This window comes from Lissotriton helveticus, chromosome 9 (genome assembly GCF_964261635.1).
Source record: "Lissotriton helveticus chromosome 9, aLisHel1.1, whole genome shotgun sequence".
Lineage (NCBI taxonomy): Eukaryota > Metazoa > Chordata > Amphibia > Caudata > Salamandridae > Lissotriton > Lissotriton helveticus.
Genome location: NC_136070.1, coordinates 642,824,375 through 642,839,125, shown reverse-complemented (window position 1 = coordinate 642,839,125; position 14,751 = coordinate 642,824,375). Strand labels below are relative to the sequence as shown.

Genomic DNA, 14,751 nt, shown 5'->3' with positions numbered 1-14,751 from the left:
AGAGCTATTCCTTCCCTGAATTGTTAATAACGTTGAGAGCCATTCTGCCCATTAGGTATTCATAATGAAGCACACAATGAAAACACTACTGTATTGGTAATGGATAGAGACATTACATCCCAAACATTTTGGTATTGATCACCCATATTAATCATACAGAATTAGTTTTGTGTATAGTAATGTGTTACATAGGTACATACCAAGGTGGGCACGTTGTAAATAGGTGTATATAATAATACATCACGTTGTAAATAGGTGTAAATATATAACATAAGATTGTAACATAATGCAAGAGCAATTCTTTCACTGATATGTTAATTATGGCTCAAGCCAAAAATCTCTTCGGGCTAGGACTAGATAAAGCCCTTTTATCCATGGAGGGGTGTTAAAAGATTGACCCATTCCGAATAGTTAAATAGAACATATTAGTAATAGTAAAGGGTGTATTTTTTCCCCTGTCTGGGGTATTAATCCTGAATAGAACATTCTGTCTGTGAAGTATTTGCATCAGATGGAGTCGGTTTGTCCTGGATCTATTTGTAATTAATGGAACTATTTGTTCGCTAGGGGTTTCATCAATTAATAGAGCCCTTCAATCCTTAGGTTTGTAGTAATAGATTAGGTTTGTATTGTTTAGCTCCATTAAATGCCCAAGTTCTTTGTAAAAAAGAAATGGAGCCACACATTTCCTGGCATGTTAGAAAAGGTTAATATTAAAGACGGGCTTTTGGTCCCTGATGGTGTTAGATTGCATTACGCTATTGACTCCTTAGGATATTAATTCTGAATGAACCATTAAATCTTAAGGGATGTTCACAGCGGGAAGATTTGTTCTGGTTTTCAGATATTATTTGTAAGTAGCCAGACTATTTTTGTCCATACAGTTTGAGGTTTTCACATTGACAATAGCCACTCGAAGTCTAGGAGTGTTAATGATTTACTTAGGCATTCAACTCCTGAATTGTTCCCAGTAGAGACTATCAGTTTGAGGGGTTCACCAGTAGAGTGGAACAGAGCTTTTTAGGTTGCTGTGGCTGTAATAATTGAGAGTGCAAGCCAATCAACTATGGTGTACTCAATGGATAGAGTAATTAACCAACTGTTGCACTCTGGATGTGTTAGTAATGGAGAGACTTGTTTATCACTAGAGGTGTTAGTTATGTAATAAACATCTCGAGGCTGTAGAAATAAATGAACACAGTTGATGTGATAGATTTTTTGCATAATGCGGTCATTCTATGCCACAATTTTGGAAAGTACAAAGGCCCAATTCCATCCAATCGGGTGATAAAATAATGGGACTCTGATTTTGTAAAGTTACTCCAGATCTGCACCTTTCTTCTTGCTTCAGAGGGTTCTCGGGGTCTGGACTTTATCTTGGTAAACAAAAGCTGCAGACATTTGAAACCCATAGTAGAGCAGCATACAAAATACCAATGAACGATTTGTACTTTGGGAGCTCTTAAATGCTGGGTATAGAGCCAGTCATTGAAATGGAGTAAGAATGTAATTAGAGGTTGACAGTAGGGGTATGCCACAATACGATTCGGTAACCAAATTTTCCCTGTCCCAAATAGCCCCTCTTTTCACTTCAATTCCCACAATTTAATGCCAGGGGTACTGTCTCTAGATCTGCATATTAGAATGGGGTAATCGTTGATGACCTGGACACCCCACTTGTCATCTGAAGGAACATAGATGAAAAAAGAAATACACTTTACAGAGTGACATTTAGAAACGTTATGCCGAGTGAACAGGCTGAATGAATTAGTCTTTAGGGTAAGATGCTAACAATGTCAGAAACCACCCAGGTGTATTCTTTAATAACACATGAAAAGCCTTAAACAAGTTGTCCCACCAAAGGAAATCTGCCATACATGCATATTGATCTCGTGTATCCCTGCTCAGTCTTATAACATTCCTTCATCATTGGTTATGTAAGGTGGCTCCTGAGTATATTGGTAGCACATATGATGTAGACCAATGCTTGAAGGCTGTACCCATTTGCTGGGATCTGCCTAATACCGGTCAGTATCCTTTTCTCAAATCTGGCGGGCCAGCACTTGAGCTCTTGAGGACCAGGGTCGGTTTTGTTCGCTCATTGAGTCTATTGCTTTGCTGCATTGCCTCTCATTGCTCTTCAGACAGCCTGTTGCTCTGGCTTTTCTTTTGGCTTACTCTCCTGGTGATATTTTATGCAAGTCCTCCTTAAATGGAACCCATGGGCATGCCCTAATGTAGGAGGCCGTGTAATAGGATGACCACTTGATCAGGCCTGTCCTCGCAGCAATGATGGACTCTTCACCCTCACTCTTCTTATTGTGATGACAATTGATAAGTAGTTCTCTCACCGAAAGGCCCTGAACACCAAGCTACTGCAGTGAAGTGTAGCCAGTCTTTTGAATGTCCCACGAATGAGTTAACTCAAGCTAATGATCCGGTTTTCTTCTATTATTTTGCTAAATTAATCTTAGTTTTAGCTTATTAAATGGTCCCCTGAATTGACATTTATTACTGTGATAGGTAACGAGGGCAAGCCTCCGTCATACCTGGCAGTAACCACCTCATCAACAGTAATCTATTTTCAGCTTTTAGCTGTCCCACATTTACCGCTGAAGGGGCCTACGCACCTGAGCGCTCGACACTGTGTTGAACCAACTCATGCTGCCTCCTTTCAAACCCATCCATAGGGTACATCTGAAAATCCTTTTGTGGAAATCCATGCTTCTGCTTGTTCTTCCTTCAGTAAGAAGAGTAAGAGAATTGCAGGCTTTCACCAGGAAGGAACCAGATCATTGCTTCACTAAAAACAAGCTGATTTTTAAGACCAACCCAATTTTTATGCCTAAAGTCACTACAGATTTACACATAAATAAAACGGTTACCATGTCCTCTTCCTTCCATGATCCATCCACTTGTGAAGAGCTCCTTGCACTCACGGCCTATCCAGTTTTTCACATGCTGACATATTTTTCTCAGCCGCGGTCCATGCAGGTAACATTGGTGGGGCTGGGTGGGGGGATTCTGACGGACGATGCAGAGGGAAAATTAATTATTTATTAGATTTTCCCTCCGCATCATCCCTCGAAATCACCGCTTGTCTCCATTACCACTCCACAGGTAGTGGTTTCTGCCGCTGTTTGACTTTGTTTTACTCCAATTTTCAGTGCCCCTAGGGCCCTGGTTGCAGTCCGCGGCCTCCCGGTGTCCTGTGCCATTACTGCGCAACTTTTAAGAGACACGCGGACTTGAGTGCATCCTCCTCACTCCATTTTTAGGAAAGAAGCAGGAGGCATTCTCTCGTTTTCCGTGAGGAGCACCTCCACTCACATTGCAGACTTGCTGCTTCGGGAGCACTTGTTGGAAATTTTTTAGACTTGCTCTTGGGAACATTTAAGCATTGCAATTAAAACTGGACTGAAAAATAGGGGCCATGTTTCATTCGGTTTTGTCACTTTGCGTGTAACGTTTGTCTCGTAACACGTTGCCATGGCAACGCGAGCAGCGTGAGCTACTAAAGGTCCCGAACAGCAGAGCGTTACGGTCAGTTGACTACTTTATTTTTCTTTGGATTTTTGGTAATCCATCAAAAAAAGTAAAAAAAAAATAAAGAAAAAAATCGGGTTGAGAAAGGAGGGCAAGGTAAATATCAAATGAATACTCTTAGATTAGTGTGCCCAAACTCTGACAGTTATGTCTGAGAAAGAGATGCAGGAACTTCTGACCCTCCCCTCAATGAGGATACATTTAAGGAGCACTTTGAGAGGGAATTTAAGTCTTCACAGAAAGAAGTGGTAGAAGCCGTTCTCAGTAAGAGAAAGAGGGTTTCTCCTGCTAAGAATCATTTTTACCACTTTCAGAGGACGAAACACTCCTAATTAGGAAAGATGGTAAGGCCTCTAGAAAGACAAAACATTGATAAACGAAGTAGAATCTGTGGGCAGCCTGAGTGCGGCAAAAGAGCGAGATCAGTCTTTGGGTAGTCTGAGTGCTATAGATGACAGTGGTGCCCACAGTGGCACAATGAGTAAGTGCAGCCATCTTGGAGCAATTAGCATGGGAGTCCCTCGTGGCACAAAGAGAATGAGTGGCCTTCATAGCACAAGGGACCGCAGTTTTGAAACTGATGATGAAGAATATCCATTTGCAATGAAAATTTGAGGAGGAGGCAGAGGAGTATGTTTTTGACCCTCTGGAGACATTGGACAGGGATTTCATTGACGAGGACCTAGACCAGCCTTCTAGTGCAAAGGCTAATAGAGACCCTTCTAGCGTGGAACTGTTCATTCCTACCTGCATTACAAACCCGAGGGCTGTCATATTGATTGCCTATGGACCCTATGGGATCCTTTATTAAATATTGGATTTTGCAAGTCCCTTGACAAGGAGACGCAGAATCTAATGAGAGCGGAAAGTCCCAGGCAGTTCCTGGATAACAAGTCAGGAATTACTCCTAATTTGGACCCAGAGTTGTTAACCTTCCTCTTTAAGACTGGGAGAGATCCCAGGAAGGGTGTTAAACGCTGCCTTAACCAGTATCAAGATAGGGTATTAGACACTCTGGGAAAGTTGGCGAGAGTATTAGATATGGCTGATGAAGCCTATAAGGGTGTGCTTGTGGACGTGGAGCTTCTCTGTGGATGGAGCCAGCGGGCTCTATGCCCGTTCGGCAATGCCAATGACGGTTTAATTGTCGAGTGAAGGAGAGCTATTTTAATGAGAATGAACCTAAAGTTGGTAGACCTTGCTAATAAGGAGACGCATGGAGACCTAAACTACCTACTCTTTGGAGAGAGTTTTATTAAGACTGTAGGCAAGTATGTTCCAACCATCACTGCATTCAGCAAGGCACAAAAACATTAAGCGCATGTTCAGCGGTACAGTTTTTGAAAGGGCTGACATGAGGGGACTGGCTGTCAGCCGTGGGCAACAAAGGTCCCAATACTACTGTCCGGACCAGCGAGGGACGGAATAAGCATCCATGCCAGCAACAACTTCTTCCTGCAAAGAGGATGCCGTTCTCTCTCGAGAGGCAATCCGAGGTAGATTGCAGGGAAAATATAGATTTAGGTAAGAGTCTCCCCGCCAGTTGGTTTTTCCCATTTAAAGTTAGGGGGAGATCACGTCATTACTTCCAAAATAGGTCAGCATAACAAAGTATTCCTTGCTGTTGCAGACCGTGAAGGGTTTCAAAATAGAGTTTTCCCAACTACCTTACCAAGAGTGTTGGCCCAAGCGATTTGTCCCTAGATCAGGAACAATCAGCACCGGTAGATTCAGAGATGGCGCAAATGTTGCTCAAATGAGCAATTTGCAAGGTGACGAAGTCAGGAAAGGGTTTTGCAAGTACTGTTTTCCTAGTAAAGAAAAAGGACAAGGGCTGACGTCCAGTAATACATTTAAAAATAACTAAACAGGTTTCTGATTTACGGGAACTTCAAGATGGAAGGAATCCTTCTTTAGAGGGACATTTTGCAAGAAAGACTGACTTGTGAAGTGGTATCTCAAAAACGCCTATTTAACATTTCCTAGGGATCCAGATTCTCATAAATATTTACGGTTCAGATGGAGCGGCATACTGTACCAGTTTTGTGGTCTTCGCTTCGGCCTCTCATCATCCCCTTGGTGTTTCACCAAAGTCCTGCAGCCAGTTGTTGCCTTCTTGAGAAGGAGAGGAGTACGTTTATTGATTTACCTAGACAACATTTTACTGATGTCTCAAGATCAGGGGGAGTTGCTGAAGCACCTGAACTGGTCAATGTATCTCTTCAAAGCTCTAGAGTTCAATAACAATGTGGAGAAGCTAGTTATGATTCCTATGCAGAGTTTGGAGTTTCTGGGGTTTCAAGTCGATACAAATATGACACAACAGTGTCTCCCTCAGAAAAAATTGACGAGAAGGAGGTAGCTAATGTTCTATCAAAGGATGTGGTGAGTTTGAGAGGTCTTGCAAGAGGGGTTGGTATTCTGTCGTCCTCCATTCAAGCAGTTTTCCCAAGTCCGTTGCATTAAAGGACTCTTCAGAGGATTAAATCCTTGGGATGAGGAAAGGTCTATGGTACGCAGATACAGTTCCTCTGCCTGGGGGCTCGGGAGGACCTTCAATGGGGATTGAGCAACCTGGACGTCTGGAACGACAATGCAATTTTTGGGAAGGTCCTGCAGTTTACGATAGTTGAAATAACCTTGGTTGGGGTGCATCGTTAGGAGAGATGGAATCTGGGGGGCAAGTGGTCCCAGGAGGAACTCCCTTACTCAAAAATTGCCTGGGGATATTGGCAGGTCGGAACGCTTTGAGCTTCAGGGCCAATCTAAAGAACAGTGTTGTATTCATCTGAATGAACAATTTCACAACAGTATCCTATATCTGTCATCTAGGGGGAGCAAGATCAAAACAACTTGCAGATCTAGCCAAAGAAATTGGTATTTTTTTGGAGTCTGAAGATTCTGTTGAAGGCAGAGTTTATTCTGGTTCATCAGAACGAGAGAGCAGATTGGAACTTGAGATTCCAGCAACTGGAAGTTGAATCCGGGGGTTTTCAAAAAGATTCCGAATTGTTGGGGCCCTTTTCAGATAGATATGTTTGCCAGCAAACTGCCTTTTCAGGTAGATCAGTATTAGAATTGGAGGCAGGACCCCCAAGGCTTTGGCAGTGGATGCTTTGTTTCAAATTTGGAACAGAAAGAATTGCTATGCGTTCCCTCCATTTGCTCTAATTCAGAAGGTGTTATTAAACGTACGGAGGAACAATGCAGCATTGTCCTGGTAAATCCGTTTTGGAACACTGTGTGTGGTTCTCTAGAGTAGTGGAGTTAGCAATGGAGGTTCCATGTTTATACCAGGGATTGCAGGACTTTTAGAAGAATAGGAAGGGAAAGAACATCCTCTCGTGCTAGAAGGAAACGTGAACCTTATTGTCTGCAGGATTTTAGGAGATCTGATAGGTTCGAGGCATGTGGGCTGCTAAATTCATATCTGTAGCATAGATCGCCGCCTATTGTTGGGTCCGGATGATTGCACATTGTTGTCCTGGAAGAGTCTTCGAAGTATCACGAGATAGGTGGCTCCTCCCCTGGACTACAGTGCGCATGGGCATCGACTCCATCCCCAGATTGTTTTTTTCCGCCATTGGGTTCGGATGTGATTTCGACGTCCCCTGTTCGGAATCGTATAAATACTTTCTCAAGGCCAAAAGGCCTTCTTGGCACCGTCGGTATTGTTCGCGTTCGGTCCCGTCTATCTTCCAGCTCGTGGAGTCGGATATCCGGGGGGGTCGTGAGACTCTTCGGTGATCGGGACCTAGTCGACGCAGCAAGACTTCGTCGGCATGGAGCGGAGTCCATTCAAGAAATGTCCCGTGTGTGGATCCAAGTACCCACACATCGACGTCCATCCTGTGTGCAACAAGTGCCTGTCGCCGGACCACGACGAGGCCAACTGTATGGCCTGTTCCAGATTTCGATCGAAGAAGACGATCAAGCTTCGGCTCGTGGCGCGCCTTGAGGCCCGGCGATCGGCTCCGGCACCGGTGGACATCTTTGACGACCCCGCGGAAGACGACCAAGTGCGTCACCTGCAGATTTCCCCTACCCCGGTGGCGGTCGAATCCGGAGACGGAGCTGACGACCACAGTCCCGACATTGAAGAAATCGTCGAGAAGGTAGGGGACGACGACGAAGCATATGGGGCCATGGAAGATAGCTCGGAGGAAGAGCTATGCCCCGTTCGTACTTTTACAAAGGCTCAGGTCACTGGATCGCCACGCGGCCTTACCCACGACCTTGCACCTCGATCCACGGCCCCGCCTTCCGGCTCGGCTACGGACACCTCCGCGGAGCCGCCATTACAGAAAACAAAACCGAAACCCTCGGTACCGGTGAAAACCAAAATGGCCGACGCGCCATCAAAACCGAAGACGTCCGCTCCGGTGCCGACGCTGTCGTCTTCGGGGGCCCCCAAGCAGGCGCCGAAGGTGGTTAAGGAGCCAAGCTCGAAGAAGCCCATCGGGTCGGAGTCTACCAAGGGAGACAAGCCGACGCCCAAGAAGACTGCCGAGCCTGCATCGGGACAGTCTGTCGCGCCGAAGGCCAAGGGGCCTGTTGTCGCGAAGTCGGTGACGGCCGCAGAGCCGAGGTCTGGGGCCGTGACCCCTAAAGGAAAGTCGATCGATCCGAAGCCATCGGTAGTGGACAGCGATCGGAGCGCACCTGTCTCCAGTGCTCCTCGACCGGACAAACACAAGTCTGCCACGCTCGGGTCTTCCCCAGGGGGCAGACCACGGACATCAGTCGGATCGACGAAACCGTCCGCTTCCTTTACGAAGCAGGTCTCGGACTCACTCAAGCGCCTTAAGGACAAGGCTTCGGCATTGGACCCGAAGACTCCTCCCGCACCGAAGCTAACAGGCGCACCAAAGACCACATCGGCACCGCTCGTCTACACGTTGCCGCCTAAGGTGGCGCCGAAGGCCTTTGCACCGCGGTCGGTGCCCAAGGACACCTTGGCAACGTCCACTCACCCGGCTGGGACCGTGGGTCCTCGACAACCTTTGGTTGAAGAACGGTCGGAGCATTTCATCGATGCCGACACCGGCAAACTCACGCTATACAAGAGGAAGATTACTTCACAACCTTTGCAGTCCTTTACCATTCCTCTGAAACGGAAAAAGCCTGACGCAGACACCCTAGTTCTGGTGGAGCAGATTCTTCCTCAGCCTAGGCGGAGTGCTACACCTTCACCCACATACTCAGATGGAGATGGAGGGGACCAAGATGAGGAGTACAACTTCCCTGCTCATACAGAGCCTGATGAGCAGCAGGACTCATGGATGGATACTGGTGATCAAGGGGACCAGCAGACGGTCCAGGATCCACAGGTCTATAACGTAAAGCCGTCCCCCACTGAGGACTCTGCGGCATTTATTGCCTTAATCGAAAGGGCTGCTACAAACCATAAGGTGGAGATGCATGCTGACCCCGTGGAAGTGGACTTCCTTTTTGACACTTTCTCTACTGCTGAAAAAACTGTCAAGACTCTCCCGATGTTGAAAGGGGTCCTTAAGCATGCGGCAGACATTTTCAAGGAACCCACAAGAGCCCGGGTGGTCAACCCCCGCATTGAGAAGAAATACAGACCGGCACCTGGCGACCCCACTTACATACGGGGCCAGTTGCCTTTGGACTCTTTGGTGGTCTCTAATGCCCGCAAGAGGGCAAACTCCCAATCGACGGGTGAAGCTCCTCCCCCGGACAAAGAGTCAAAAGTGCTGGAGGCATCTGGGAAGCGGGTAGCAGCTCAGGCGGCCAACATATGGCGCATCTCAAACACGCAAGCTCTGTTGGCCAGATACGATAGGGCGCACTACGACACCCTAGAGCAGCTGTTACAACACCTCCCAGACCAGTTTAAAGAGGGAGCTGAGATGCTTATTCAGGAGGGGAAGCTTATCTCCAACGCTGCTATAAAGTGTGCGCTAGATGTTGCGGACACAGCAGCGAGAGCGATCAACACTAGTGTGATGCTGCGACGTCAGGCTTGGCTCCGCATCTCGGGATTCAAGCCAGAGATACAGACTACTATCCTCAACCAACCCGTTAATCCTGACAGGTTGTTTGGCCCAGAGGTGGACACCACCCTGGAGAAGATCAAAAAAGATACCGAGACTGCCAAGTCCATGGGAGCTCTCCAGTCCCAACAATTTAGAGCGAACACGTTTCGTCGCTCAGGCAATCGAGGTGTTAACAGAGGACACATGTCGCAGCAGACGCCATTCAATAAAAGTGGTGCGCAATCCTCCTACAGCAAGCAGGGCAGAGGTGGATACAGAGGAAACAGTGCCAAGGGTAGAGGCAGAGGCAACAACAGTTCCCGTTCCTCTGCCGCCAACAAACAGTGACTCCCTGTCACTGCCCCCCGACCATCCAACACCTGTCGGGGGGAGACTCCAACAGTTCCTGCCCGTCTGGAAGTCCATCACCACAGACAGGTGGGTCAGGAAACTTATCCAGTTCGGCTATTGTTTAGAACTGACATCCACCCCACCACCCATGCCCCCAAAACACCGTCCTATGTCGGCAGAGCACTTGCACTTATTGCAGCAGGAGGTTCTAGTGATGCTGCAAAAAGGCGCAATAGAGCTCGTGCCGGTGGAGGAGGAAGGCACAGGGGTTTATTCCCTGTACTTCTTAATCCCAAAAAAGGACGGCTCGCTCAGACCGATTCTAGACCTACGCCCCTTAAACCAGTACATTCTTTCAGAACACTTCCACATGTTGACACTGCAGCAGGTTCTTCCCTTGTTACAACAGGGAGACTTCCTCGCAACCTTGGACCTCAAAGATGCTTACTTTCACATACCACTCCACCCCTCCCACAGAAAGTACCTCAGGTTCACCATCCAAAACAGGCATTACCAGTTCAAGGTGCTCCCCTTCGGAGTGACCACTGCTCCCAGAGTGTTCACAAAATGCCTGGCGACTGTGGCGGCACACCTTCGGAGACAGAGTATACATGTCTACCCTTATCTGGACGACTGGCTCGTGCAGGCAAAGTCAGCCCAGCAGTGCGCCGCAGACATGTCCCACACCATTCACCTCCTTCACAGTCTGGGCTTTACACTGAACTACCCGAAGTCACACCTTCAGCCAGCCCATGTGCGGCAGTATTTAGGCGCGACGATCAATACTCTGGCTGCCACAGCTCAGCCAAAACCCAGCGAGGATCGGCAACATCCAGGCGCTGATCCAAAAGTTCAGACCACAACACTCACTCCCAGCGAGAGTGTTCATGCAGTTGATAGGCATGATGGCCTCCTGCATCTTCATAGTCCCGCACGCGAGACTCCATATGCGTCCGCTCCAAGAATGCTTAGCGCATCAGTGGACTCAGGCTCAAGGACAGCTAAACGACCTAGTGTTGGTGACGGGTCGGGCATACAGCTCTCTGCATTGTTGGAATCCACAAAACCTTTGCAAGGGCTTCAGTTCCTCACATGGAAAGTGGCTTTTCTCATTGCCATAACATCTCTAAGACGTGTTAGTGAGCTACAGGCGCTCACCATCCAAGAGCCATTTATACAAATACATTCAAACGGATGTATGATGTTACAACGCATACTTTTACCACGACTCCCATTACCACGCAATTTTTACAACGCAGGATCCATTACAACGCAGTACCATTACAACGCATGTATTTACAACGCTGGTACCTTTACAACGCATACAATTACATCGTAAGTATTGGTAAGTTTAAAATATTTTTTTTATGTAAATTAATTAAAATTAATATAATTTAATTTAATTAATTTTTTTTTTAATTTAATTAATTTAATTTAATGTAATTACTTTATTTTAATGTAATTTAAATTTAATTGTATTTAATTTTTACCCTGTACCCCTTTACCCAAAAACCCAAACCCAAAACTGACCCTTAATCTTAAAAATATCCCTTTACCCAAAACTGACCCTAAACCCTAAAAATACCCCTTTACCCAAAAACCCAAAACTGACCCTAAACCCTAAAAATACCCCTTTACCCAAAAACCCAAAACTGACCCTGAACCCTAAAAATACCCCTTTACCCAAAAACCCAAAATTGACCCTAAACCCTAAAAATACCCCTTTACCCAAAAACTAAAACTGACCCTGAACCCTAAAAATACCCCTTTACCCAAAAACTAAAAACTGACCCTGAACCCTAAAAATACCCCTTTACCCAAAAACCCCAAACTGACCCTGAACCCTAAAAATACCCCTTTACCCAAAAACCCAAAACTGACCCTGAACCCTAAAAATACCCCTTTACCCAAAAACCCAAAACTGACCCTAAACCCTAAAAATACCCCTTTACCCAAAAACCCCAAACTGACCCTAAACCCTAAAAATACCCCTTTACCCAAAAACCCAAACTTATAATATTTTTAATAAAATTATATACTTACCAATACTTACGTTGTAATGGTATACGTTGTAAAGGTACCTGCGTTGTAAATACATGCGTTGTAATGGTATTTCGTTGTAATGGATCTGCGTTGTAAAAAATGCGTGGTAATGGTAGGTCGTTGTAAAAGTTGCGTGGTAATGGTTGTATACCCATTCAAACAGGGTGGTGCTGCGCACTAACCCCAAATTTCTCCCTAAGGTGGTGTCGCAGTTTCATGTCAATCAAACTATCGAACTGCCCGCATTCTTTCCCAACCCACAATCGGTGGCAGAAAGGATGCTCCATACGCTTGATGTCAAAAGGGCGCTTATGTACTACATTGACAGAACACAACCTTTTAGAAAGACACAGCAACTCTTCGTTGCCTTCGCATCCCAGCACAAAGGCAACCCCATTTCCAAAGCAGGAATAGCTAGGTGGATCGTTAAGTGTATTCAGATTTGCTATCAGAAGGCTAAGCGCACTTTAACGGTCCCCCCCCAGGGCACACTCCACACGCAAGTTGGGGGCCTCCATGGCTTTCCTGGGTAACATTCCTTTGGAAGACATTTGTAGGGCAGCCACATGGTCTACACCACATACGTTTACCAAACATTACTGTGTAGATGTGCATTCCAAACAGCAGGCAGCTGTAGGACAGGCTGTTCTTAAAACACTTTTTCAGACTTCTGCAGCTGGCACGGGCGGCCGCCGTTAATGGAGGGACTGCTATGTATTCCATGCTACAGATATGAATTTAGCAGCCCACATGCCTCGAACTGAATATGCTACTTACCAGTATGCATCTGTTCTTGGCATGTAGGGCTGCTAACATTCATATCGCCCGCCCTCCTCCCCGGCGCCCGTAGCGGCTGCAGACTTTTCTTACTTTTTATCTCCAGCATGGTCATCACTTTCACTGTTAAACTCCATCTTTGCCACAATGGCTAAAAACAATCTGGGGATGGAGTCGATGCCCATGCTCACTGTAGTCCAGGGGAGGAGCCACCTATCTCGTGATACTTCGAAGACTCTTCCAGGACAACAATGTGCAATCATCCGGACCCAACACTAGGCGGCGATCTATGCTACAGATATGATTGTTAGCAGCCCTACATGCCAAGAACAGATGCATACTGGTAAGTAGCATATTCAATACTCAGGCCTTTCAAGAGAAGCTAAGGACCTATTGGATGAGTTATGGGCACCTGGTACCAGGAAAAGATGCACAGAAGTCTGGAGGAAGTGGTGTAGTGTGAGTAGTTGGTGCTTGGAACGAAATTAGGATCTCATGGAAGCTCCTGCAGTAGAAGTAGCGGATTTTCTCGCAGGATTGTTCAAGTCCGGCCTGTCCTATTGAACTGGTAACGGTTACAGGTCTGGTGTTTCAGCAGGACATTCTCTGGTGAATGATTTTGTTATTGGTAGTGATCCTTTGATCCGCAGGGTAATGAAGGGAATAAGACTTAGACGTCCGCATAGGGCTAGGTATAACTCATTTTGGAACATTAATCTTGTCTTTTTACCTTTTTTCTTTTGGCCATATAACTCCTTTCTTTCAAGGAGACTGATATCACTGAAGTTGGCAACTTTGCTCTCTGTAATATCTTTTAGAAGGGTATCTTATGTTCAAGCACTGAAGGTTTATAATAGGCATTTCTCTAGATGGGCTCTACTTCGAGATATAGAAGAGAAAATAAACAATGTCTTATAACATCTTTTACCCCAGTTTCACTGACTGTAAGAAGTTGTGTAAAGTGAGTTGCTTGAAGGTTTACAAGCAAATTATGTTAGAATTTAGGCCAGATGGCGAGGATCGGTTATTAATTTCATATGTTAAGCCTTATAGGGCAGTTTAACAGCTACTATTTTAGATGGGTTTGGGCAGTGATGTCCGAGGCCGGAATAGATTTGTCCAAATTCGAAGCACACTCTTCTAGGGGTGCAATTAGCAGTAAGGTGTTTTGGGCAAGAGGTACACTTGCAGACATACTGATCAAGTGTTAACACTTTTTCAGGTTTTTACATTCAGCCTGTGGAGCATGTGCGCAGTGTGGCCTTGAGGAGCGTTAAACATGCATAATGGTAGCCTCCGGTCTTGTAATGAAATGGTGATTCTCCAATTTACCTTTCAGAGAGAGTCTTGATTTCATTAAAGACAACAGAGGCTAATATTTTTCCACCCATCATTCCCAATTGTTACTTTACAATGGAAATTATAGGAGGTTGGTGGGTTATGCAGTATTGTGAAATTATTGTGATTAACAATCAATTTTCAAAAAAAAATTCTCACATAGGTAATGAATGCTTACTTGTAAATTTTATTTTGGTACCAAGTGATTCTTTTTCTTTCAGATAGTTCTTTGCTGTGGGAATTTCCCAAGACCAGTCAAGTGTGATTCTTTGAAAAATTCTTGCAGCAAGCCAGTTTGTTGCATTTTGTTGCTGCTTCAAGAGGAAGATCTCTTGTTGTCGTGGACTTGTATACAGTTCTGATAGTTCTTAGATGGAATATTTTATTTATGATGTAGCTTATACCCTTTAAAGGGCTGCATGTTGGGGCAGCAATAAAAGGTTATTGCATAATGTTAGCCTCTGTTGTCTTTAATAAAATCTGGATTATCTCTGTATGGTAATTGTAGAATCACCATTTTCTCTTAGAGCGTATCTCATAAATGATGTGTGATCACCCTTCTCCTTCCCAGAACCTGAGCTCAGGCCTGACTCCTTTAAAATCTTCTACCCCTCCACATCTGCACTAAATGTACTACTAATAACTGTAAACATAAGGGCCTTTCTACGTTCCCCGATATGCTCATTTTAGACTA

General features: G+C 45.5%; 1 protein-coding gene across 3 annotated transcripts in view; it reads left to right on the top strand.

The window, feature by feature from the left end:
• PCNX3 (pecanex 3) overlaps positions 1 to 14,751 on the top strand; it is a 713,235-nt gene that overhangs the window by 157,516 nt on the left and 540,968 nt on the right. The window lies entirely within an intron of this gene.